Source organism: Salvelinus alpinus, chromosome 9 (genome assembly GCF_045679555.1).
Source record: "Salvelinus alpinus chromosome 9, SLU_Salpinus.1, whole genome shotgun sequence".
Lineage (NCBI taxonomy): Eukaryota > Metazoa > Chordata > Actinopteri > Salmoniformes > Salmonidae > Salvelinus > Salvelinus alpinus.
Window position 1 is genome coordinate 24,124,430 of NC_092094.1, and position 26,672 is coordinate 24,151,101.

A 26,672-nucleotide genomic window follows, 5' to 3' on the forward strand; every position below is an offset into this window, starting at 1 on the left:
CTTGAGGATTGGGAAACAGCACAGAGATTGATAAAGGGCTCTCTTATCCGTATTTTTTTAAACTGCATTGTTGGTTAGGGGCTCTTAAGTAAGCATTTCACTGTAAGGTCTACACCTGTTCTACTCGGCACATGTGACTAATAAGATTAGATTTTTAGTGGCCAAAAGGCAGTATTATCATGGGCAGTGCCATTGAGGGCTTCCACCATTTTAATGTAGTCAACTGTGTTGGACATCCAACTTCATTGTCTGATCCCTCCTGGTTAGCCTGTTGGAGTCATGTCCAACCGGGGGATCAGCCAATAGTGAAGAAAATGTACTACTTCAATATGGATATTGCCTCAATGGCGCCGGGGTCACCTCAAAACGTGACCCCGGAACCCTGTGAACTTTCAGCAGGTACTGCTCCATGATGTAAGATCGGTCAAAGCTAACATTGTGGTCCACAATCAGTGTCTACCTCCGCTGGGGGGGGGGGGGGGGGGGGGATAGAGTTGTCCGGGTCTCCAAGGGGATGAGGTCAGCAGGCATCAGCTGGCTGGATCAGGAGTATCTCTCCTCTATCAGATGCTTGCTGGACCAAGAGTACCTGTCAGGAAACAGAATGATAGAATACAGAGTATTCAGTGAAACTGCAATCCACTCCGGCTCAGAATAAATAGTCCTTGTTAAATAATTGTAATCATTCCTGCCCAGTCCCAACACAATATTATACACCATCTATTAACCTCACTACAAAATCATTTTTACATTTACAGATCATTTTACAGTTACAAATACTAAGAAGTGATATAAACTCTCCTGTACTGAAATAAAGTAGTAATTTCCTCCAGCCCAGCGTAAAACCCTCCCTCCCACAGTAGAGGGTCTTGGTCCTCTCTTTCAGTCTCACCAGGCAGTGAGGGACACGGCCAAAGCCAGTGTGGCCTGCCTCGTCTGGGAAATCCACCCGTCTGGCCTCCCCATCCGGCCCGTAGCGCATCCAGCCCACCTCCCACACCCAGTCCTTGGGCATGGGCGGCAGCGGGGCCTGCTGAAGCTTACTGGCAGCCTCCAGGTAGGGCAGGCTCTGCTTTAGGGCCAGCAGGCGGAAGTGGCAGTCAATGTCCTTCCCTTCCATGTGGGGCAGCTGGAGCTTCATGCCAGGGAGCAGAGACCTCTTTCCCCACAGCTGGTGCCTCTGCAGGTGCCTGATACTCCGCTTCACCTTCTCGTCCTCGTACTCCTGCTCCGCGCGGCGGTTGATCTGCTCCTGGAGGTTTTGGGACAGCATCTGGATGTTGAGGGGGTTCAGGCGGGTTTCTGGGGGGTGGGAGCCCTGGAGAGAATGGTGCTTCTGGGTGGAGTAGGAGGTGCGGCATAGTGTCTTCCATAGGACAAAGGCCTCCAGAGGGGACGAAGATGCAGAATTGTCTCACTAGTCGTGACAGTCAATTGTTCCTCCCCTTGGACTTTGGTCAGGAGCATGATGAAAACCTTAATGGAGAGAGAGTCAGGATGCAACTTTGTGACCATAACGAAACCATCCAATAAAAGCCATAAAATAATCAATAAACATTAAATGTAATCTTAAGATCATCAACATGAGAACATGATGATTGCTGAATAGACCTACGTTAGAAAACTGCTATAACTACAAGCGGCATTGCAGAGAATGGTCAGAATGCTGTGTTTACAACAGAATAAAAATATCCCTAAAATTCCTAGCTAACGTTTTGCAATCCTCAACTCGCATCAATGTGACACATATAAACAATGTTTATCGGGATTTCCAGGCATGGATTGTGAAACATTGCAGCAGACCAGGTATCTAGTGATATCCAGTGGCAGGGATGACCTCCCCTTGCGGAAGCGTGTAAGATAAAGCGAATGTTTTGCAAAGTATATGGCCAGTATTTGACCAAAATATGTTAAACAAATCAATTAGTCACAGGCTAAAAGTAATAATAATATCGAATATTATAGCGTGTTTTCATTAAATGTTTATCGGCCTCGTGGCCTAATGGATAAGGCGTCTGACTTTGAATCAGAAGATTGCAGGTTTGAGTCCTGCTGGGGTCGGTTTTTTGTGAAATTATTGACGGATAATCGGATAATGACCTAAACATGCACAACTTGCTTCGTCAATCAATGTGATGATCACGGATACAATCATACAACAGGCTATATAGTATGGGAATCAACGATATGTTCGTCTCTTAGTTATTCCTGAATAGAAAAATCCATCTCTTTATGACATTCTGTGCAGTTCATGCTCTTTGCAAAGTAAACTTGCTGGGCTATTCAATTGATTTGGCCTTTATCCTTAACCAAAATAGGATTTAAAAATATAAAAAAATCTTATGGAAAACCATCGCTAGGGGTCAGTCTGTCCATTCAAACTGAGAATATACCTCCCATTACCCTCTGCATGAAGGAAGGCACACAACAATAACAAAATCTCAGAACGAATTAACACAACTGGGCTTTCATTGCTCGAATTAGATAGGCCTACATTCATGATACAAAGTCATGATGGTGATAGGCCCAGTAGAATCACCTTACGTTTATTATATGTCCATTTCTCATGGCATATATTTGTATTCAGCTATTTTGACTACATGTGGGCAAGTTGTAAGATTTTTTTTTTCATAATTTCTGTCAAATGTAGGCCTACATAAAAAAATGAAATGCATTAAAATGTTGCCACTGTGGTGCAAAGGGAGTGGAATGCGTGGACACCAGTAGGTCACAGTCTTGGAGCGCTGGTAGGGTCACCGGCAAGAACTTGGCCCCTGCCCTGCCCCATGTGATTTGTTAGCTGACAGTGTCACGAACGATGAGCATACATCATGTTGTTGTGATTCTGGATGGTCAGATAGCTAGCAACAATGACAAGAAACTGCCTGCCATGTGTTGAATCATAAGTGGCTCGTTTGATCTTGTTCTTGATACCAAGTCTTGTTTTGTGGTGTTTTGACTGCCACGTCTATGCAAATATGGCTTAAATGTGCTAGCTAACCAACAACTGTAACGATGTATTTGAGAGAAATGTGTGCATTGTGCAACTTTGTTTTCAATAAACATTGGAGACAAAATATAGCTTAAATGTTGTCAACAATCTAAGAAGGGGGTTATCAAGGCACAAGGCGAGACCCAGATGCAGACACAGGAGGCAGATGGTTGGAGTCTTACAATGTTTAATAATCCAAAGGGGTAGGCAAGAGAATGGTCGTGGACAGGCAAAAAGGTCAAAACCAGATCAGAGTCCAGAAACAGGCAAGGGTCAAAACCGGGAGGACTAGAAAAAGGAGTACAGGAAAAACACGCTGGTTGACTTGACTAAACATACAAGACAAACTGGCACAGAGAGACAGTAAACACAGGGATAAATACACTGGGGAAAATAAGCGGCACTTGGAGGGGGTGGAGACAATCATAGGAACAGGTGAAACAGATCAGGGCGTGGCAGGGGGTAGCTGCATCCCAATATGGCGATTGGAGTATGGGTGAGTGGGTGTGTCGAAAGGAAATTAGTGGGCGTGTGGAAAGGAGTGGGTGTGTCAAAAGTGCTCTGCCATACATTTGCCGGTTTTGATTGAGCTATGTTTTTTGGGGGTCACTCAACTAGGATGTTGTAGCGATTTTTGTACACCAGTAATGCCCATTTGATGTGGACTTCAGTTATAAGAACAGTTTGGGCTGACCGGGTTTGAAGTGGAGGGAGTACAGGGCTTAGCATGTCTCTCAAGGAGGCTAAAAATACATTTTGGCTTGGAAAAGTAACATTTTCAGAAGGAGCCGATAATTGGTTAAGGGAGGAGAAAGTAGCCACCCTTTGCCTTGATGACCGATTTGCACAGTCTTGGCATTCTCTCAACCAGCTTCATGAGGTAGTCACCTGAAATGCATTTCAATTAACAGGTGTGCCTTGTTAAAAGTTCATTTGTGGAATTTCTTTCCTTCTTAATGTGTCTGAGCCAATGAGTTGTGTTGTGGCAAGGTAGGGGTGGTATACAGAAGATTTGGTTCATAATATGGCAAGAACAGCTCAAATAAGCAAAGACAAACGACAGTCCATCATTACTTTAAGACATGAAGGTCAGTCAATGCGGAAAATGTCAAGAACTGTGAAAGTTTCTTCAAGTGCAGTCGGAAAAACCATCAAGCGCTATGATGGAACTGGCTCTCATGAGGACTGCCACAGGAAAGAACGATCCAGAGTTACCTCTGCTGCAGAGGATACGTTCGTTAGAGTTAACTGCACCTCAGATTGCAGTCCAAATACATGCTTCACAGAGTTCAAGTAACAGACACATCTCAACATCAACTGTTCAGAGGAGACTGAGTGAATCAGGCCTTCCATGATTGAATTGCTGCAAAGAAACCACTACTAAAGGACACCAATAATAAGAAGAGACTTGCTTGGGGCAAGAAACATGAGCAATGGACATTAGACCGGTGGAAATCTATCCTTTGGTCTGAAGAGTCCAAATTTGAGATTTTGGTTCCAACCGCTATGTCTTTGTGAGACGCAGAGTGTAGTTCCCCCCGTGAGGCATGGAGGAGTAGGTGTGATGGTGTGGGGGTGCTTTGCTGGTGACACTGTCAGGGATTTATTTCGAATTCAAGACACACTTAACCAGTATGGCTACAGGAGCATAGCTACAGCAGTATTCTGCAGCGATACGCCATCCCATCTGGTTTGTACTTAGTGGGACTATATATATATTTTTAAAGGACAATGACCCAACACATCTCCAGGCTTTGCAAGGGCTATTTGACCAAGGAGAGTGATGGAGTGCTGCATCAAAGGCCTTGGCCTCCACAATCACCCGACCTCTGAGATGGTTTGGGATGAGTTGGAGTGTGAAGAGAGTGAAGGATAAGCAGCCATCAAGTGCTCAGCATATATGGGAACTCCTTCAAGACTGTTGGAAAAGCATTCCAGGTGAAGCTGGTTGAGAGAATGCCAAGCGTGTGCAAAGTTGTCATTTAGGCAAAGAGTGGCTACTTTGAAGAATCTGAAATCTAAAATATATTTTGATTTGTTTAACACTTTTTTGGTTACTACATGATTCCATATGTGTTATTTCATAGTTTTGATGTCTTCACTATTATTCTATAATGTAGAAAATAGTAAAAATAAATTAAAAGCCTTGAATGAGTAGGTGTGTCCAATTTTTAACTAGTACTGTATGTTTCAGTAACATTGGCTTCTTAGTCTCGCGATGTAGCACCTCCGGGTGTAGAAACTCTGGTAATAGTGCTCACTTTTGCCCCTAGTGGCCAGTTTTGAAGGCATTTCCTGACGTCCTCAGGACATGGATAGACATCCAATTTTGACGTCAATCTTGAACCACCTGGCTGATTGGCTATACAGTTAAACCATGCAATGTACTGTAGGCTACACATGCTCAGTTTTTTTTGTAAGATAGACAGTCATGTCCCTTTGGACAGGAAATGAATATCCAAGCTCGAACAGTTATTTGGACACAGCCATTCTCAAAACATCACTCATATAGGCTGTTTCAACGTGCATTAGTCATCTATTTCATTGGAAAGTTTATAGGGACATATATTCAACGTACACAACAATAAGTGTTGTTTGTGTTCACAAACAAAATAAACACCAGAACATTGGACCAACTACTGAGAGAAAAGTCATAATTTCATTCATGGCAGATTAGTCAAATGGAAAAAATAAAGTCTGAGTTCAAATTCCACCAATTCAAATAATATAATGGCTTCGAACGTCAGAGAATCAAATATAAACTCCCATATAGGAATTGAGTCATCATTCAGCCATAAAGCAGTTAGAATGTAATGTTACTGAATTAGGCTACTATGACATTAATCAATCACCTACGTGTACGTTGCCATATTGTAATCAATGTTGCTGGATGAAAAATCGCCTTTTACGCACCAGTTAGGCCTATGCATAAATTATTATAGCTATCAAGTGAAATTTACAAATACCTCTTAGTTTTGTGTCTGCGTGATGGCTACGTGATGGCTATATGGCTACGTGATGGCCTACATTTATAGAGTAAACATGAGTCATAACGTTTGTTGTAAGAAGCCATAACTGGGAATCATCAAATATATTATACTGTAGATTGCTCCGTGTAGGTTGCATTGCCTTATCATAATCGCAAGCGTACAATAACGCTTCCATAACCGGCACATTTGGATTCCCAAGCTGTAGCAATTGGCAGTGACTTTTTAATGGAGTAACTCAATAAGTGTTAATAAGAAATGTAAAGACTATGTACCCGTGGCTCCCATGCACCTTACTAACACATGCGCACATAAAAACCTTTCGTTACATCTGGTTCTGTGATTGGACATAAAACAAACTGCCACTGGAATGACGTCACGGAGGCCGTAAATTGTCAACAGAGGACGCGCGCAGCAGGCGAGTAGAGCTCCGAGGACTGAAGGAGACGGACTAACCCGGGGAAGACCGTGCATATTAATCCAATGATTGGATCGACAGATGAAAAGTGAGACCGCGAATTAGCCAGACATACGCACGTGGAGGGAAGATAGAACTGAAGACTAAATAAAGGGGATTCCAAAAATGTATTTATTCATCTTGGACCTATAACACAAGTAAGCCATATCAGCATCACTAAGAACTGACATGGTATCTCATTCCATGGATTGATTGCATTTTACAATGAATCTGTTCTCTCGTCATGTCCATGGTCTGCCTGCTACCTTGGATGTGTCTGATTTGCTGGTGGTCGCCTTTTACTTACAATTATCGTTTTTTAGTTGTGCCATGTTTAGAAATAGGCTTGCGCTTCTGGCATCGGTGACATTGAGCAGATTGGGGTATATGTTATTTCTTTACATCAGATATAAAATAAGCCTACATTCTTGTCCAAAGTGTTATAACAATGTAGGCCTACTGTGTTATTTTCAGTAATAGATTACAATACAGTAATTTTGTAGGTTATAGCCTTCTTGCTTTTGATGAGAATAGCCCTTGGTTCAGAAAACAGGTCATTGGCACGAAGTCTCATTAAAAGTGACCAGGCCTAGAAGCACACAAAGGCAACTCTGCAATCATATGACAGTCTGTTAAATAGGTCTCCTTTCATGTCTTGTATGTTTGTAAACGGGTCGGGGTTTTTTAGATCGGAACGTGGTTGAACCGAAGCATGGCAAAGGGCCGAGACCTATACGATCTGTTCTCCATTTTCATTGCACGTCCAAGTCATCCTCTAAATATGTTAAACTTCTAAACAGGGACGTATAGGCCATGAGCAAATCAGTCTTTGAAGCTAGTATGCACAACTAGGCCTAGTGTTGTTGTTCTTAAAATTATATACACAACAAATAAGTATTGCGATTAAGAATACTCCCAGAATAGAAGTAAACCTAGGCCTGCTTTCAATTGTCTATATGCCTATGTAATTTGATTATAGACAAGGACTTGTTAAATCTGGTTGTAGTTCTGTAACCTGTTTATTAATGGAAAGAAGGAAAATAACTGTCCAAATGCAAACAAAACCAGTACGCCCTATGCAGCCCAAACCCTTACACAACTAATTAGTAATTTCGTAAATACAAATGTAATTTTGCCTTTTTTTCAGTGGAAGTTCAATAGTTTAATTTCTGTGTAAGTGTTGTCCAATTATTTTAGCCAAATTAAATGTAACAAAGCACCTGTTGGTTAGGTCAGTGTCATGCTAATTAATCAACACTTTTCACATCACATTTACTGAATTACCTACTAAGATTACAATTGTCATTTTCAAGATATAACACAATAATATACTATTTTACTAGACTATGATTTCATACTAGACTACAGGAAAATATCCATTATTTTTCTCTCTCTGAGATAAATGAAAACATCTCAAATTGTCAAGGAAACATCTCCAAAATGTTGCAGAGATATCTCCTAAATTACGATACTTGATTAATTTAATTTGGTGACAGAGAACTATAGGCTCAACATAAACCAGGTCGCATGCGCATATGATACATACAAACACTTGTATTTATCATAGAACAAATGATGAACCTCTCTGTTCGTACCGTTTTTTTGTTTTGGTAAGCTAGAAATACATTTATGTTTTATTCAATCAAAGGCAATGTAGTTTTTAACTCGAATCGATTGTAGCTCTAGATATTTTAAAGGCTACTTGTTAATGGAACTTAATACTGATTATGTTTTATTTTGAATCTATTATAGATATTAGAAAATTAAATATAATCGAATGACATGCCTATTAATAATAATGTATATCAGTATAGGCCTTTTTGTTGTCATAGCCTGAAAGAAGTGGTGCTATATTGTAATTACAGGCCATACTGTATAAACCCACTTATAGTCCATGTTATTCCAGGTCTTATTGGTCTTTTAAAAATTATTGTGTTGCTTTGCTGTCAGTGTCCTGTCTTCACGCCACATGGACATCTACGAATAGAATAAATTGACATCTCTAGAATAGAAAATAATTCTTCCCCTCTTATTTTCGGCCATCATTTTGAAGGAAATTTATAGCCTAATGGTCATAAGCATATTTAAATCATATATGTCATTCCTTCCTCTCTTAAGGTGTCTGATGAAGCACGCCATCACTACCTGCTCACCAATCCGTCATGAGTTTGAGGCAGCAAGACAAAGTAGTCTACGAAAATGTGAACCGGAGGTCGTTTTCTGTCTTTGGTTATCTAGCTGTATGAGTGTTAAATACCTGTCATAAAGCTAGATAACCGAAAGTAGAAATTACTTCCACATTCTTGTTCCGGTGGAAAATAAGGCGTAGCGTATGCCTACAACTAAATTGGGCCTTTTGACAAGGTTCGCCAAGTTCCACCTCAAAGGTAAGCAACACGTCATGTTGTTAATTTTAAAACAATTAACATATTTGTTGTCACACTGCTTGCAATGAAATTGGTACAAAATGATGGTGTTTTTAATATTTTGTAAAACGCTTACAAATCGAATCAAATCAACAATAAAAAATGGCAGACTTTTTAATTTCAGACAAAAAAATATGAACAGATAGCCTAGCCTACTTTTCTCCCAACTCACTGACATCGTAAAACATTTCTTAGTTTTGATATGGCCCTCTCGGCAGTTTTTCTTGGCACATTTGGCTGTTTCCTAATGACTATGTTTATGGCCTAATAAGGACTACAGGCCTCTCTTTACATTTGTAATAAATAAATAGTTAAACATCGTTGCATTTTTTATTATGGCTTGGTGCTGCCATAAAAGCTATTTAAACAGGCACATGACTCAAATAATTTGGTGGGACATATGTATATGCTTATACTAGGGCCTGATGTTGACAAATGTTTTTCGATTTCGATTTAATTTTGGTTGGTGGCATTAGTCGGGGTTGTATGAATCTGTTTCGATTGGTTGGATTAGTTTGTCTTCTTGGGGCGATTATCCGCGGAGTCTAGCCACTTGGGAGCTGTCCCGTCCATTCTAGAACATGATGCTGAATGCTAAACAGCTCGCGCCCACTCGGAGAGAACGGCGCGCGCTCTCTGGCGGGGTTTCAACTTAAACCACCACCCTGTCAACACTTTGTCATCACCACCAATGTGTACACAATTAGGCCTCCTAACTGAAATTAATCTCTTTTACAATTTGGCAAAATATTACAGTAGGCCTATTCCTTATTCAAGCCATTAGGAAAACAAAAAATGTAAGGATGTTTGAAATAATGGTCAAAGCACTAAGTGTTTCAGGCAGTGTAGGCTATTTGAATAAACAATACACTAGCAATGCAACTGAAGTTGAATGGTTTAGGCCTACTCTAAGAATACACCCATGGGTAAGAAAAACACTTGCAGACTGCAGTTAAAATTAAAGTGCATCTGAGAGCTTGGGAGTAATTCTACCAATACCTTGACCTCTCAATAACAAGGGCAGGGGCATCCAGGATACAGGGCTTGAACATCTGAACTTGGTACTTCACCTACTCTGTATGCTTTGGGCAGAGAATTAAGCAACTGAGATTGTAAAGCCTAGAGAGCTCTAAAGTGAGATGAGTTTTCATTCATCCCCTTAACTACCTGCTGCAGCGAAGCTCACTGTCAGCCCATGCCTGGCTAATTGCTTTGATTCAAATAGGGAGATTGGATTTATGCAAAAAGTCCAAGGTCTTTTCCCTTGCAGGCATGGACCAAAGCTTTCACTCAGTGTGGTCTTCACAGTATTCGGGGAATTCTGTATGCCATCACAAAATCTTGCAATAATATAGGTTTCCTTTGATTCCATTAATTGTGGTATTGTTAGCCTGTTTGTATGATGTAAAAATTATGATTTGGGGAGAGGCTTCTGGGAGAGGCGTGTGTGCGTGTGCTTACCATACAATCTTCCAGAGGCAGCTGACAGAAAATTCACCTCTGTGTTAGTAGAATGTGTGTAGAAGTATGGTATGAAATAATTACTAAAACACTGTGATATGTAGAATGTGTATTAGACGTATGCTATGAAATAATTACTAAATCACTGTAGAATTGGTTTCTGTATGTTATCATTATAGTGAACTAAAGGAACAATACAGGAATGTTGTGTTCACATTGGTCTCTTATAAATAAACAGCAGAGGTAGTTGCCATGGTTTCGGATCTGCAATAATAACCTCATAACATAGTGTCTGTTTTTAGTGTTTATTCTCATGTCCTCTCTCCTCCACCTGCCTTCCTCACAGGTGACTCATTAACAACATGGTGTGATCAAGGAGCACAAATAGGGGACAGAATCATCAAAAAAAGCGAATGAGGAGGAAAATTGCCACACAATACCCCACCCCCTTTACCCACCGGCCTCTAATGCCATCTGTACTGCAAAATGGGAGACAAGAGACGCCGTGCCTATGCCAAGATGGGGACAAAGCCAGATCTCCAGAGGATGGGCATGCTGAGAGCAGAGAGAGGAGCCATCTTGGGAGACATTGCTGCAGCACCTAAGATGGCTGGGCTGGCATACGACGTGAGTTGCATTATGGTCCTGTGTTTGGTACCAGAGTTGGGGGGTGGGGGTGAAACATTGTTAGGGGGGTGATGAAGGGAGGAGGGTGTTCCCTATTTCCTCACACCTCACACTTCTTCCCTCGCCTATCTGATACTACTAATTAGAATAGAAGGGGTTGGGGCGAGGTGGAGGAGGCAGAGGGCTGGGAGGCAAACAAAATGAATGAGCTGGCACCGATTGGAGGATTGCAGGAAAGCCTGCCATTTTCTCTTATCATGGTGGCTATTTACTCTTTACTCCCCTCCCGCCCCCAACGTCTTTTCCTAGTTTACAGTAGATGAACACATGCTGAAGGCCTATTCCTCCCACTCAAGTAGAATATGTTATTCTGAGAAGCCCTTGATTATGTTATGTAATAATGTAACCGTATTTTGACAATATAGTTGGTTATTCTTTGTTGTGTTTTAGAGGGTGGCAGGGACATTTTTGTTCTGAAAGGCTGAAGGCTTAGTGCTCTAGGAAAATATGCTAGCATGGGTTGTGTTGATGGTTGGTTTGCTTGATGCAAATAATTATTAATTAATTCTCAATCTTCTTTGGCTTTTTCTCATTATGTTTTTGTTCAGATGAAGACTAATATACAGTACAGTTCTTGAATGATAATTGATCTAGAATAATTATTTAGATATTGTGGGAGATTATCAAACACACATCAAGCACGATTTATATTGACATTTTTTTGTAATTTAGCAGATACTCTTATCCAGAGCGACTCACAGGAGCAAGTTCGATTGTAAAACAGGAAAGGCTGTTAATTGCATTGTGTGTTGCCATTCTCAAATGATTATTTTATTGATATTAATCTATATTTAAAAAATGAATCAAATGTGTGTGTGTGTGGTGTGTGTGCATGCGTGCGTGTCTGCATCTTTGTGAGCATAGTTTACTCACAAATTACTCCCACATTTCTGTATATACTCTACTCCCAAATATTACTGATAAGACACGGAGCCATTATCTTCACAAATATTATAGAAATAGCATTGCATATACAGTATTGCACAACTGCCTTGATGCAGTGGTTGTGTGTGTTCGCCATCCTAATCAAATGACTTCCAATGTATCCACTACTGTGGTAATTAAGCTCTATGAACATGCAAAACACACTCACACCAAAATCAGACTTGTGTCTGGTATAAATAACGCCCTGTGCCCCTGGCGGTTTCTGCCACAACCTGAAACGGGGAGAGAGAGAGTCTGCTTTAAGGGCCAATGTGTGCAGCTGCAGCCTGAATTCGCGTGTTAATGAACAGAGCCTTCCGTTTTCACATTATCATTCAGCCCCACTTTCTCTCCCCCTCAATGGCTGTTCACCCACCCCTACCCCCCTTAACCCCCCCCCCCCCCACCCTTAAAAAAAGCCCATGCTTTCCCACCATTGTAAGGGCTGGTGGTGCGGCGGGCCCTGGGTCTGGAGGGCCTGGGGCCGGGGGCAGGGTGGGAAAGGCCCTCCAGACTAGACTATGAGCAGATGCCACAGACATAGGACTTTCACAGCCGATCAGGAGGGTCTTGTGAGCGACTGAGTTTAATGTGTGTGGTGTGTGTTTAATATGTGCGTTTGATATGTTGGCTGGGTGACTGAGGGATGGTGGGTAGGTTTACACACTAGAGTGCCACCTGACTATTCAATCTGCTCTGCATGTCTAAGAGGGGTGTAAATCCTGTGGACTGGGACATTCTTTGACAAACGTATAGGAGATTTTACTGCCATTATATGTACGCTGACAATATACACAGGACCAAGCTGGCATATGATAGAAATATAAGTTGCAATATAGGTGAAATGTTACTCATCACTCTTATTTTGATTGTATGAGAAACATATTGTATTTTGCATTCTAGATTGTGTTGCCTTAAGTGATAAAATAGATTTGGAGACAAAGCCAGGGAGTGTTTCAGTATTATCAGTGCGTCTGACGTGCTTCCTCTCTGCCAAGTTCTCCTCCTCTACCTAATTTTTCTCTGTTTATCTCTGGGGTGCATGGTACGGGTTCCACAAAGGAACCAGGTAAAGATAAAGAAAAGACACTGAAACACTGGATGTATCAGAGGGAATCTAATGGTATTGTAGTCAATTTGGGTGAAGTAGATGAAAAGTGATGTATTGATTGACTGAGCATTGTCAGCAAACCTGTGTGTTTAAACAGCAGACTAATCATCCATCTTCTTCATCATGCAGGTTTAACGAATGTGTCGTTTATATTTGGAAGGCTGGTTTCTCAGACCCAGATTAAGACTGGTCCTGGACTAAAATGCACTTTAAATAGAGAATCTCCATTGAGCATGCTTTTTAGTCCAGGAACAGACTTAATCAGAGCCAGCCCATAATGTATTGCCCTTTTTATTCAGATGAATGATACTCACAGCTCTATATATACTGTAACTGCATTAGGGCGATTTGTTTTATGTCTATACAGCATAAGTGGAGCTATGATGGAGACAGAAAGAGAGAGACAATTTGCTCATACTATACTTAATCTCTTTTTCTATTACAGTTTTTTCCAACTGCTTACCTTTTTTCAAAACTCTACACACAATTCCCAAAACTGCACACACAAAATGCAAAATGCCTCACATCTCCTTCAAAATGTAACACTGCTTTCAAAATGCCATAAACACATGTCAGAATGAAGCATTTGCATCAAATGGCAAACACTGCTTTCATAATAGTACATTTTTGGATATACCATGTAAGCACTGTTGTTCTAAATCTAAAGCTCTTTGGTCTTTCATAGGCTTATATCTAAATTTCAATACAATGTTCTACAGTGAAAGTAATCTGCTGAGAGGGGTAACAAGTACACTGTAAACACCAATGCAATGTAGAAACAGAAAATATTTATTAGGCCAAACATTACTGTTGTATACAGTAGCATACAACAAAACCATAAACATATGTAAACCAAAAGTATATTCTTTAGAATACAGTAAAGAACACAATTGTGTGTGGGGCCCCGGGGGGGGCAGTCGAGGAATTGGTAGGGGGGGTTGCAGTCACCAGTGTTAAGCTACGCTTCATCTCTTCTCCGGCCTGGGTCTGGCCACAACACAAGATACGTTTTCTCTTGCCAAACATCGAGGGAAGTATCTCCTAGCATGGCATATCCAACCTTGGACAGAGGCAACCTCTATGTCCCCACATGCGTCCTCCATTGCATGGAGAAGCGGCATGCGGGCATAGGGTTGGCGATCATACACTTTCCAGCGACAGGCTGAGAAGAATTCCTCTATGGGATTTAGAGAAGGTGAATATGGGGGTAGGTACAAAACTACAAATTGTGGATGGGTGGACCAGAACAGCCCGGTGAAAACTAACATTGTCCCATAAAACCACAAATCTAGCAGTCTCCTGATCTGGATCAGGGACAAGCATTGTGTAAATTGCATCCAGAAAAGTGAGCATATGGCCGGTGTTGTACGGACCCAGTGTGGCATTGTGATGGAGGACCCCGTTTTGAGTTATGGCAGCACACATAGTTATATTACCCCCACGCTGTCCAGGGACATTGGTAATTGCCCTCTGTCCTATTACATTTCTTCCGCGGCGCCTGGTTTTGGTGAGGTTGAAGCCAACCTCATCCACATAAATAAATTCATGGTGAATTACATGGGCATCCAGCTCCAATACTCTCTGTAACAGACAAAAGGATATACAGATGAGTAAATATGGTATGTCTGAAGTACTGGAAGTAGTGTTGCATACATACCTCTACAAAGTCATGTCGCATATTCTTGACTCTGTCAGAGTTTCTCTCAAATGGCACCTTGTAAAGTTGTTTCATCGTCACTCGGTGCCGTTGGAGGATGCGTTGTATGGTCGACAGGCTTACAGCATTGATGTTGTTAAATATGGTGTCATTATTCAAGATATGCTCTCTTATCTCTCGAATCCTAATTGCATTCTTGGCCAAAACCATATTTATAATTGCAGTCTCTTGTACATCTGTAAACAAGCGTCCTCGTCCTCCATGATGTCTTTGCCTTTCCACTCTGTACAGAATTCAAACACAGTATGTGTTCAGCATAGGAACTGTAAACAATGTACCAAAAAGTGTAGTACAGCATGATAACCAACCTCATTCATTCAATGCAGTGCAGTAAATGGATGGCTTAGAGTTACAAAAGTTTATGCAATACTATGCAGTCATACGTATTTTACAGTACATTACTGTAATGCTAAAATAGTCATTAGATAGTTGCATACCTGTTCTCATTTCTGAAGGTTCGAATTATGGACGCCACTGTAAATCGACTCAAGTTGGGCTGGACTCTAAGTCCAGCCTCTCTCATGGTCAAACCGTGGTTGATCACATGATCAACAAGTGTAGCCCTAATCTCATCAGAGATGGCTCTCCTTCCTTCTCTTCTTTGCCTTCGTCCTCTTCTTCCTCTTCCTCCTACTCCTCTTGCTCTCTGTCCATTGTTGGCATCCATTGTTCAAAACTGGTAATCTGACCGTTGACCTATTTATAGGCCTATACTACAGTAAAGCAGTGATTGGTTAGTGATCAGTTAAGCTATTAGTGTTTACACATGTGAGGAGTGTGTGTGTGATCTGGTGAATAAGTGTAGCATTTTGATTGGTTGTGTTTGGAAAAGGAAAGCAAGTCACTTCCTGTTAGATTTTTGTGTTTTAGGTAGAGAATTGTGTGTAGTGTTTTGAAAAAAGTGTTTTATGCAATTGACAACTGAGTCAAAGGCTGAGAAATAGCTTATGGTTTTGGATATTTGGTGTGTAGTTTTGCACTTTAGGTGAGAGGTTTCAAAAATCGTGTGACATGAAAAGATTTTGTGTGTAAGCAGTTGTAAAAAACTGTAAAGTGGTGTACTGTGTTATAGCAAACAAAGAGAGAAAGAAAACCTGTTTGACAGACAATCTCCTTTTTGAAAAGGTAAAAACAGCTATAGAATGCCATTTCTGATGACAGTTGTTCATCGAAAAGGGGGATAGACAGATGAGTGGAAAAGGACAGGGAGAGAGATGCAGAGAGATGCTAAGGGGGAGGAGAGAGACAAGTGACAGTATGTAGAGGGTGAGCTGCCATCTTTCTTCCCTCTGTCTTCCCGCGTAGAGCACAAGCTACTGTAAGTAGAGGAACAGTGAGACGCAGGCTCTTCCAAAGGATCTCTATGTGTTGAATTGCATATCAGTAATGGAGCACTAGGGAGGATGTGTGTGTGTGTGTGTGTGTGTGTGTGTGTGTGTGTGTGTGTGTGTGTGTGTGTGTGTGTGTGTGTGTGTGTGTGTGTGTGTGTGTGTGTGTGTGTGTGTGTGTGTGCGCGTGCGTGCGTGCGTGCGTGCGTGCGTGCGTGCGTGCGTGCGTGCGTGCGTGCGTGCGTGCGTGCGTGCGTGCGTGCGTGCGTGCGTGCGTGCGTGCGTGCGTGCGTCGTGCGTGCGTGCGTGCGTGCGTGCGTGCGTGCGTGCGTGCGTGCGTGCGTGCGTGCGTGCGTGCGTGCGTGCGTGCGTGCGTGCGTGCGTGCAGCTCTATGTGACAGATGGTACAGTCGTTGGCAGGGGCACAGTGGCGACCGAGGCAGATTTGTCAGGCGATCTAAATGTATTCATGCTCACTCTACTAGTATTTAGGGAGACAGGTTTTTCTTTCAAATACTGGAAGCGTGCATGCATGCATTTAGACCCCCCATCCAGCCCCAGTACTGTCCATGCATATCTGTTCAGTGTTCACAGACATGCACTGTTCCCCTATGTGTTTTCTTTAATGATACACTAAGCCATCGTTGCATTAAATGAAGGAAAGAACACAGTTAGTTCATATGAAATACATTCTGTCCAACAGTTCCAGATCATATGAATTTGGTATGGAAGTAAAACCTCAATTGTTATCAAAACAGAAAACAGAAAATCAACTCTAACACAAAATACCAAAATGATCCAAAACAAGTCAAATGTGGCATAGCTTGATGGTCATTATAACGTGCCAGTATTGAGATGCTTAAGGAGGAAGACTTAAATCTGTTCCTAAACAAAGACCCAGGTGTCAATCAAGACTGTGGCCATGTCCATTCAGTGATTGGTCATGGAGGTCAGTGGCACTAAGACATGGTGTCAAGAGGATTTGGGATCTAAATGTTCCCATGATTCCCCCACCCGTGTATGCATACCTCAACCATAGATTTTACCTTAATCTCTGAACAAACGTAGATATCTGTATAGGGGATGTAATGTGTGGAATTAGAAATATATTGGAGCCTAGCATTAATTGCATTAATATAACTGTTGTTTGAGGTTCTTGGACCTGTTGGATATTTTTTCTAAATTGATTTTATTATTTGAATAAAGTATTTTCTAATGTTTGGAGTTATTTCAGTGATTGAGAGTCATACCAAAAAGGCCAGTCACTTCTTATTTACACTGACGGCCTACCCCGGCCAAACCCTAACCTGCGCCGCCCTATGGGATTCCCAATCACGGCCAGTTGTGATACAGCCTGGAATCAAACCAGGGTCTGTAGTGACACCTCTAACACTGAGATGCAGTGCCTTAAACCACTGCGCCACTCGGGAGCCCAAATATGTGTGTTCCTACACTTCCCATTCTCTATACGTAAGTTAAGTAGCCCACAAACAGTTAATGAAATAAGTACAGCTCCCCAGTTACCTCTCTGGACTGCTCTCTCGCTGTGTGGATACTATAAACGTTCACTCTGATATATATTAACCCTGGCTCATGGGTTGTCTTTGGGTGTGTGCGCATTTATTTGTGGGTCCAATGTGGGTCAGGCTGGCCTCATCAGGCCTCCTTAATGTAACTCTTGCCGAGACTAATCTAGCACAAAGCCTTGTCCTTAAGTATCTTATAGAGGAAGACACAGGAGAAATTTCTATATCCAGGACTTATGTCTGGTAGTCCTGGAGCAGGGGTCTTCTGTGCTCCAATGAAAGTAGAGGAGAATTAGGTGACTGAGCTTACAGTACTCTTATACTGTATAATCACACTAGGAGAAGATGAAGTTTGGAGGGAGGAAGGGGTGACCTGTTTTTTTTAAATCTTTGCGTATTTCTTAATCTGATGGAAGATGTATAGCTACTGTATAGTACTATCTACAGTTCTGTAATTATTGTGTTTTTCCTTCTTTGAAATACTTCAGGTTTGCGAACTGAGAGAAGCGGGGAACACTTAGAAAGAGGAGTGTCCGTTTTCCAGTGTCAAGTACAACACTGTATAGATTTCTAACGCTCAGTTCTTACTGATACTGCATACTGGTTCTTTCTCCATTTTGTTCTTTCTACTACTGATTCTATATTATTTGACCCGATTTATATTTGACAAATATCACCGTCTTATCAAAGTTATATAATGAGCAGGCTTTTTTGTTTCTACATTTTTTTGTATTATGGGTCAAGTTCGTCAAGTTCATGTTCATGGCTGTCAAACTGCCTGGTCTCTGGCCAGTGGGAGAGGTGGTCTTGGAGATGGTGCGGAGGAGTTGTTTTTCCCTTTGACCCCTGTGGAGGTTGCTAGGGGAGGGAAGTGCACCAGTGAGAAGGCTGAGCTGTCAGAGCTGTCTAAGACACATCAGCCCCCACACACACACACACACACACACACACACACACACACACACACCCACCCACCCACCCACCCAGAGCTGGGGGATGTCAGCTCTGAGCGAAGGGGGGCTTTATGCTCATCATAAAGCCCCCCCATAAAGCCGTCCCTCCACCTCCACTACAATTCCAGTCTATCCCTCCACCTCCACTACAATTCCAGTCTATCCCTTCACCTCCACTACAATTCCAGTCTATCCCTCCACCACCACAACAATTGCAGTCTGTCCCTCCACCTCCACTACAATTCCAGTCTATCCCTCCACCACCACAACAACTGCAGTCTATCCCCCACCCCACTACAATTCCAGTCTATCCCTCCACCTCCACTACAATTCCAGTCTATCCCTCCACCTCCACTACAATTCCAGTCTATCCCTCCACCTCCACTACAATTCCAGTCTATCCCTCCACCTCCACTACAATTCCAGTCTATCCCTCCACCACCACAACAATTGCAGTCTGTCCCTCCACCTCCACTACAATTCCAGTCTATCCCTCCACCACCACAACAACTGCAGTCTATCCCCCCACCCCACTACAATTCCAGTCTATCCATCCACCTCACCCCACTACAATTCCAGTCTATCCATCCACCTCCACCCTACTACAATTGCAGTCTATCCCTCCACCCCCACTACAATTGCAGTCTATCCCTCCACTACAATTCCAGTCTATCCATCCACCTCCACCCCACTACAATTCCAGTCTATCCCTTCACCTCCACCCACTACAATTCCAGTCTATCCCTCCACCCCCACTACAATTCCAGTCTATCCCTCCACCCCACTACAATTCGTCCATACCCGGGCGCGAACCAGGGACCAGGGACTCTGCACACATCAACAACAGTCACCCACGAAGCGTCGTTACCCATCGCTCCATAAAAGCCGCGGCCCTTGCAGAGCAAGGGGAACCACTACTTCAGGGTCTCAATGCGAGTGACGTAACCGATTGAAACGCTATTAGCGCGGACCACCGCTAACTAGCTAGCCAATTCACATCCGTTACACTCACCCCCCTTTCGACCTCCTCCTTTTCCGCAGCAACCAGTGATCCGGGTCAACAGCATCAATGTAACAGTACAACTTTAGTCCGTCCCCTCGCCCCGACACGGGCGCGAACCAGGGACCCTCTGCACACATCAACAACAGTCACCCACGAAGCATCGTTACCCATCGCTCCACAAAAGCCGCGGCCCTTGCAGAGCAAGGGGAACCACTACTTCAAGTCTCAGAGCAAGTGACGTCACCGGCTGAAAAGCTGCTAGCGCGCACTACCGCTACCTAGCTAGCCATTTCACATCGGTTACATTAGTGTAACGGATGTGAAATGGCTAGCTAGGTAGCGGTAGTGCGCGCTAATAGCGTTTCAATCGGTTACGTGGATGGATAGACTGGAACTGCAGAGGGTCCCTGGTTCGCGCCCGGGTCGGGGCGAGGGGACGGACAAAAGTTATACTGTTACACCTCCACCCCCACTACAATTCCAGTCTCTCCCTTCACCTCCACCCCACTACAATTCCAGTCTATCCCTCCACCCCCACTACAATTGCAGTCTATCCCTCCACTGCAATTCCAGTCTATCCCTCCACCTCCACTACAATTCCAGTCTATCCGTTCACCTCCACTACAAATGCAGTCTATCCCTCCACCCCCACTACAAATGCAGTCTATCCCTCCACCTCCACAACAAATGCAGTCTATCCCTCCACCGCCACAACAACTGCAGTCTGTCCCTCCACCTCCACTACAATTCCATTCTATCCATCCACCTCCACCCCACTATAATTCCAGTCTATCCCCCCACCCCCACTACAATTCCAGTCTATCCCTCCACCTCCACCCCACTACAATTCCAGTCTATCCCCCCACCCTCACTACAATTGCAGTCTATCCCTCCACTATAATTCCAGTCTATCCCCCCACCCCCACTACAAATCCAGTCTATCCATCCACCTCCACCCCACTACAATTGCAGTCTATCACTCCACCCCACTACAATTCCAGTCTATCCCTCCACCCCCACTACAATTCCAGTCTATCCCCCCACCCCCACTACAATTCCAGTCTACCCATCCACCTCCACCCCACTACAATTGCAGTTTATCACTCCACCCCACTACAATTGCAGTCTATCACTCCACCCCCACTACAATTCCAGTCTATCCCCCCACCCCCACTACAATTCCAGTCTATCCATCCACCTCCACCCCACTACAATTGCAGTCTATCACTCCACCCCCACTACAATTCCAGTCTATCCCTTCACCTCCACCTCACTACAATTCCAGTCTATCCATCCACCCCCACTCACCTCCACCTCACTACAATTCCAGTCTATCCATCCACCCCCACTACAATTCCAGTCTATCCCTTCACCTCCACCCCACTACAATTCCAGTCTATCCCTCCACCCCCACTACAATTCCAGCCTATCCCACCACCCAACTACAATTCCAGTCTATCCCTCCACCCCCACTACAATTCCAGTCTATCCCACCACCCCACGACAATTCCAGTCTATCCCACCACCCCACTACAATTCCAGTCTATCCCTCCACCCCCCACTACAATTCCAGTCTATCCCTCCACCCCCCACTACAACTCCAGTCTATCCCTCCACCCCCCACTACAATTCCAGTCTATCCCTCCACCCCCCACTACAATTCCAGTCTATCCCTCCACCCCCCACTACAACTCCAGTCTATCCCTCCACCCCACTACAATTCCAGTCTATCCCTCCACCCCCCACTACAACTCCAGTCTATCCCTCCACCCCCCACTACAACTCCAGTCTATCCCTCCACCCCCCACTACAACTCCAGTCTATCCCTCCACCCCCCACTACAACTCCAGTCTATCCCTCCACTACAATTCCAGTCTATCCCTCCACCCCACTACAATTCCAGTCTATCCCTCCACCCCCCACTACAACTCCAGTCTATCCCTCCACCCCACTACAATTCCAGTCTATCCCTCCACCCCCCACTACAACTCCAGTCTATCCCTCCACCCCACTACAACTCCAGTCTATCCCTCCACCCCACTACAATTCCAGTCTATCCCTCCACCCCACTACAATTCCAGTCTATCTCTCCACCCCACTACAATTCCAGTCTATCCCTCCACCCCACTACAATCCCAGTCTATCCCTCCACCCCACTACAATTCCAGTCTATCCCTCCACCCCACTACAATTCCAGTCTATCCCCCCACCTCCACTACAATTCCAGTCTATCCCCCCACCCCCCACTACAACTCCAGTCTATCCCTCCACCCCACTACAATTCCAGTCTATCCCTCCACCCCCCACTACAATTCCAGTCTATCCCTCCACCCCCCACTACAACTCCAGTCTATCCCTCCACCCCCCACTACAACTCCAGTCTATCCCTCCACCCCCCACTACAACTCCAGTCTATCCCTCCACCCCCCACTACAACTCCAGTCTATCCCTCCACCCCACTACAATTCCAGTCTATCCCTCCACCCCACTACAATTCCAGTCTATCCCTCCACCCCCCACTACAATTCCAGTCTATCCCTCCACCCCCCACTACAATTCCAGTCTATCCCTCCACCCCACTACAATTCCAGTCTATCCCTCCACCCCACTACAATTCCAGTCTATCCCTCCACCCCACTACAATTCCAGTCTATCTCTCCACCCCACTACAACTCCAGTCTATCCCTCCACCCCACTACAATTCCAGTCTATCCCTCCACCCCACTACAATTCCAGTCTATCCCTCCACCCCACTACAATTCCAGTCTATCCCCCCACCTCCACTACAATTCCAGTCTATCCCCCCACCCCCCACTACAACTCCAGTCTATCCCTCCACCCCACTACAATTCCAGTCTATCCCCCCACCCCCCACTACAACTCCAGTTACCCAACCCCCACTGGCACCCCAACTTCAGACACACAATCTAACCCACCATAGGCACACAGTTCACCCCCAAAACCCAAGTACTCAGTCTGCGCTCCATAGCTCCAGTCTGGCCCCTCCTTCAATCTACCCCTCTGTAGATCTGTGTAGGGTAACCCCCACCCTTGATCCCTGTCTAGACTCTACCTCAAAGTCTACAACAACACCCTCACCATATAGAAGATAATCCATGCATCCTCGGCCCTATATTAAAACTTTTCCCTCTGCCACTCACTGCATGCTTTGCCTACTCATATTTGAAGTAGTATGCTTCTGTTGTATTGTCTTATATTGTTGTGTTGAATTGAAGATTCATTTGGATGGCATAAACCTCTAGTGTTACAGAACCACCTTATGGCTGTGGTAAGGCCAGGACAGATAACAGTTTTACTTTTCAGTGTAAAATAACTGGTATGTCAGTCTGTATGTGCCAGTGTTTGCGTTTGTAAGTCTGTTCGTGTGTGAGTGTGGTCCCCTTCGAGGTTGTACCCGTTCAGAGGAGGGGTCTTGCGAATGAAAGGGTCTCTATTTGCATACGCTGCATGCCGTCTGAGAAGAGGGAGCAGTCAAAAAATATATCAGAGGTGGACAAAGAGAGAGAGGACAAACCCTGCATTGTGGGGCTGGTGAGAGAAAGAGACTGTTTGAATGGGTGAGTGGGTGAAAATTGACAGAGAAAGAGTTTGGGCCGGCTCCCTGAAGTGATTAAAGCCTACAGAGCTCCATTCATACAGAGTTAAAATGGAGGAGAGGAAACGCACACAGCACAGTGCATGCAGGGCCTATTTGCTGAAATATTGAAAAATACTGTTTGCATTTTCAGGCTTGAATAAATGTTTGAAAGTGTCTAAAATGAACAAAAAATAAACATAAATTATGTTATGGTAGCCTAAATAACAATAGTGGACTGTGGAGGTGGCTATCATGTTGACCAAGGATCTGGCATTGTTATGGATTGTGTAAGTGTTTCGGGTAGGCAATGAAATGCATTTATAGTTAAACCTTGTAGGGTGACGTTCTGCTTGATTGAGCATCTGAGCTTCTTATAAGCTTGCCAATAAGCTTGCATACATGCGTGTGTGCATGTGTGTGTGTGTGTGTGTGTGCTCGTGTGGTTGTCTATTAACTGCAGGTTTTGTAGCTCTTGTCCTCATTCTAATGCTAATGATTCATAACCATTTATTTCTGTCCTATATTCTCAGGTTTGGATGTGAAGTGGTCAGTAGGGAGGGAGATTCTGCATACTCTATTGGTGTTCCTGGTACAGTATGGACCAAACCACTAAACAACCATCAGAATTTTGGAAACCATCTCTGTCACTGTCATACAAAGTTTATACAACCAGAGGACCACGACAAGGAAGAGGGAAGATTTGTGCAATTTAGTTTTATTTGTATTTTTTGTTAGCAATAGGGTAATAGTGTAATGATTCAAATCTCTTTTTTATTTGTATTTCTAATCTACAATTTGTTTCTATTTGTCTTTGTTACTTATTTTTGATATTTATTATTTGAGTCTTATTTTTGTATATATTTATATAGTTTTAAATGCTATGATTATTTGTGTTGTTCCAAATGTCTGAATAAAAATTACAGTTAGTGTAGAATGGTGCTGCTTTTTTTGGGGGGGGGGGGCTGAACTGGGGGTTCACCCAGGGAGCCATACAAGCTAGAACCGCCACTGCTTAAGAGATACGTTGGCCCCCCCAAAAAATGATCTCCTTCCATAGAAGAATGGGGGTGGGACAATGTCTAAAAATACTAATCTCAACCCCCAGAACCAAATCACAAGAGACTAGAAAATACTGGAGAAATCTGATATTTCTTTCATGGAATACATTCACACTTTGACTTTCACTCTTGATTGATTTTGTTGTTCTTTTACTGATTCAATTAAATAATCCTGAAAAACATTATGAACCCACTTATGCTCTCAAATAACAAGTGACAGTCATATACTCAGCTGTATTTGATGTAAAAGTACTGAATATGTATGTGTGTGTCTGTGTGTGTGTGTGTGTGTGTGTGCGCGCGCCTGTGCGTGTGTGCGCCTGTGCGTGTGCATGCATGCAAGTACAGTGCCTTCAGAAAGTATTCAGACCCCTTTACCTTTGACACATTTTGTTAAGTTACAGGCTTATTCTAAAATGGATTAAATCGTTTTTTCCCCTCATCAATCTACACACAATACCCCAAAATGACAAAGTAAAAACAGGATTCTTAAATTTCACATTTACATAAGTATTCAGACCCTTTGCTCAGTACTTTGTTGAAGCGCCTTTGGCAGTGATCACAGCATTGAGTATTCTTGGGTATGACGATACATGCTTGGCACACCTGTATTTGGGGAGTTTCTCCCATTCTCTGCAGATCCTCTCAAGCTCTGTCAGGTTGGATGGAGAGCATGGATGTACAGCTTTGTCCGGGCTCTGGCTGGGCCACTCAAGGACATTCAGAGACTTGTCCTGAAGCCACTCCTGCTTTGTCTTGGCTGTGTGCTTAGGGGTGTTGTCTTTTTGGAAGGTGAACCTTCGCCCCAGTCTGAGCACTCTGGAGCATGTTTTACCAAGGATCTCTCTGTACTTTGCTCCGTTCAGCATTGCCTCAATCCTGACTAGTCTCCCAGTCCTTGCTGCTGAGAAACATCCCAACAGCATGATGCTGCCACCACCATGCTTCACCGTAGGGATGGTGCCAGGTTTCCTTCAGACGTGACACTTGGCATTCAAGCCAAAGAGTTCAATCTTGGTTTCATCAGACCAGAGAATCTTGTTTCTCATGGTCTGAGAGTCCTTTAGGTGCCTTTGGCGAACTCCAAGCGGGCTGTCATGAGCCTTTTACTGAGGAGTGGCTTCCGTCTGGCCACTTTACCATAAAGACATGATTGGTGGAGTGCTGCAGAGATGGTTGTCCTTCTGGAACTCTAGAGCTCTGTCAGAGTGACCATCAGGTTGACCAAGGCCCTTCTCCCCCGATTGCTCAGTTTGGCAAGGAGACTAGCTCTAGAATGTCTAGGAGTCTTGGTGGTTCCAAACTTCTTCCATTTAAGAATGATGGAGGCCACTAGGTTCTTGGGGACCTTCAATGCTGCAGTAATGTTTTGGTACTGTTCCCCAGATCTGTGCCGTGACACAATCCCGTCTAGGAGCTCTACGGACAATTCCTTCAACCTCATGGCTTAGTTTTTGCTCTGACATGCACTATGAACTGTGGAACCTTATATAGACAGGTGTGTGCCTTTCCAAATTATGTCCAATCAATTGAATTTACCACAGGTGGACTCCAATCAAATTGTAGAAACATCTCAAGGATGATCAATGGAAACATGATGCATCTGAGCTCAATTTCGAGTCTAATAGCAAATGGTCTGAATACTTATATAAATAAGGAATTTCTTTATTTTTTTTCTCCTGAAACCAGTGTTTTGCTTTGTCATTATGGGGTATTGTGTGTAGATGCTGAGGATTTGTTTTTTCAATCCACTTTAAAATAAGGCTGTAACATAACAAAATGTGTAAAAAGTCATAGGGTCTGAATACTTTTCCGAAGGCACTGTATGTGGATGACATTGCTGTATGTGTGTGTGCATGTACATGTACGTGTGCATGCGTGTATGTGTGCATGCGTGTATGTGTGCATGCGTGTATGTGTGCATGCTTGTACGTGTGCATGCATGCAACTATGTGGATGACATTGCTGTTTACAAACCCTGAAGAAAGTGATTTTGCATTATTTTCAATAAAATTATGCAATTTGCATTGTACAATGATAATTTGTGTCTTGCTTCATGTTTATCAATATTTTAAGTGATGGCAAATGTAGGGAACCAAAATAACACATTGGGTGGGGAGTAGGACCAAGGACACCTGCTCCAAACTGGAATTAGAAAAGTATCACAGGAGTATGGTGATGAAAACAATTGTAATCTACCATGCTGCAAAAAAACTTTGAAGCTGGCCAGTGTCAACTAAGCAAGCAACCTATAATTTAGCCGTCTTGTTTAAGTACATTGGTACATTGGACAGCGCCACACAAACAACACTGTTGAAATACAATGGGTTAGGCTTCAGCTCTTTTCTTTTGCATTTAGGTTTATAACACACTAATTTATGCAGGTGGGAGTAAAAAAAACAATTGTGGACAAGACGGACGGTGCGTTCTGGAAGTGGTTCTTA

At 43.5% G+C, this 26,672-nt stretch overlaps 1 long non-coding RNA gene, 1 other non-coding gene and 1 pseudogene across 2 annotated transcripts; 2 read left to right on the top strand and 1 right to left on the bottom strand.

Annotated features, from left to right (window-relative positions):
• The window catches only part of LOC139530934 (DNA polymerase subunit gamma-1-like), a 28,831-nt pseudogene extending 26,331 nt beyond the window's left edge, over positions 1–2,500 (bottom strand).
• Positions 1,989–2,061, top strand: trnaq-uug (transfer RNA glutamine (anticodon UUG)). The gene has a single exon. It is a non-coding gene; the product is annotated as a tRNA-Gln (tRNA).
• Positions 2,501–6,399: 3,899 nt separating the features above from the next.
• On the top strand, positions 6,400–24,104 carry LOC139584519 (uncharacterized). Its single transcript, XR_011676771.1, has 4 exons — positions 6,400–6,594; positions 8,555–8,823; positions 10,670–10,950; positions 23,701–24,104. It is a non-coding gene; the product is annotated as an uncharacterized lncRNA (long non-coding RNA).
• The last annotated feature ends 2,568 nt before the right edge of the window (positions 24,105–26,672 follow it).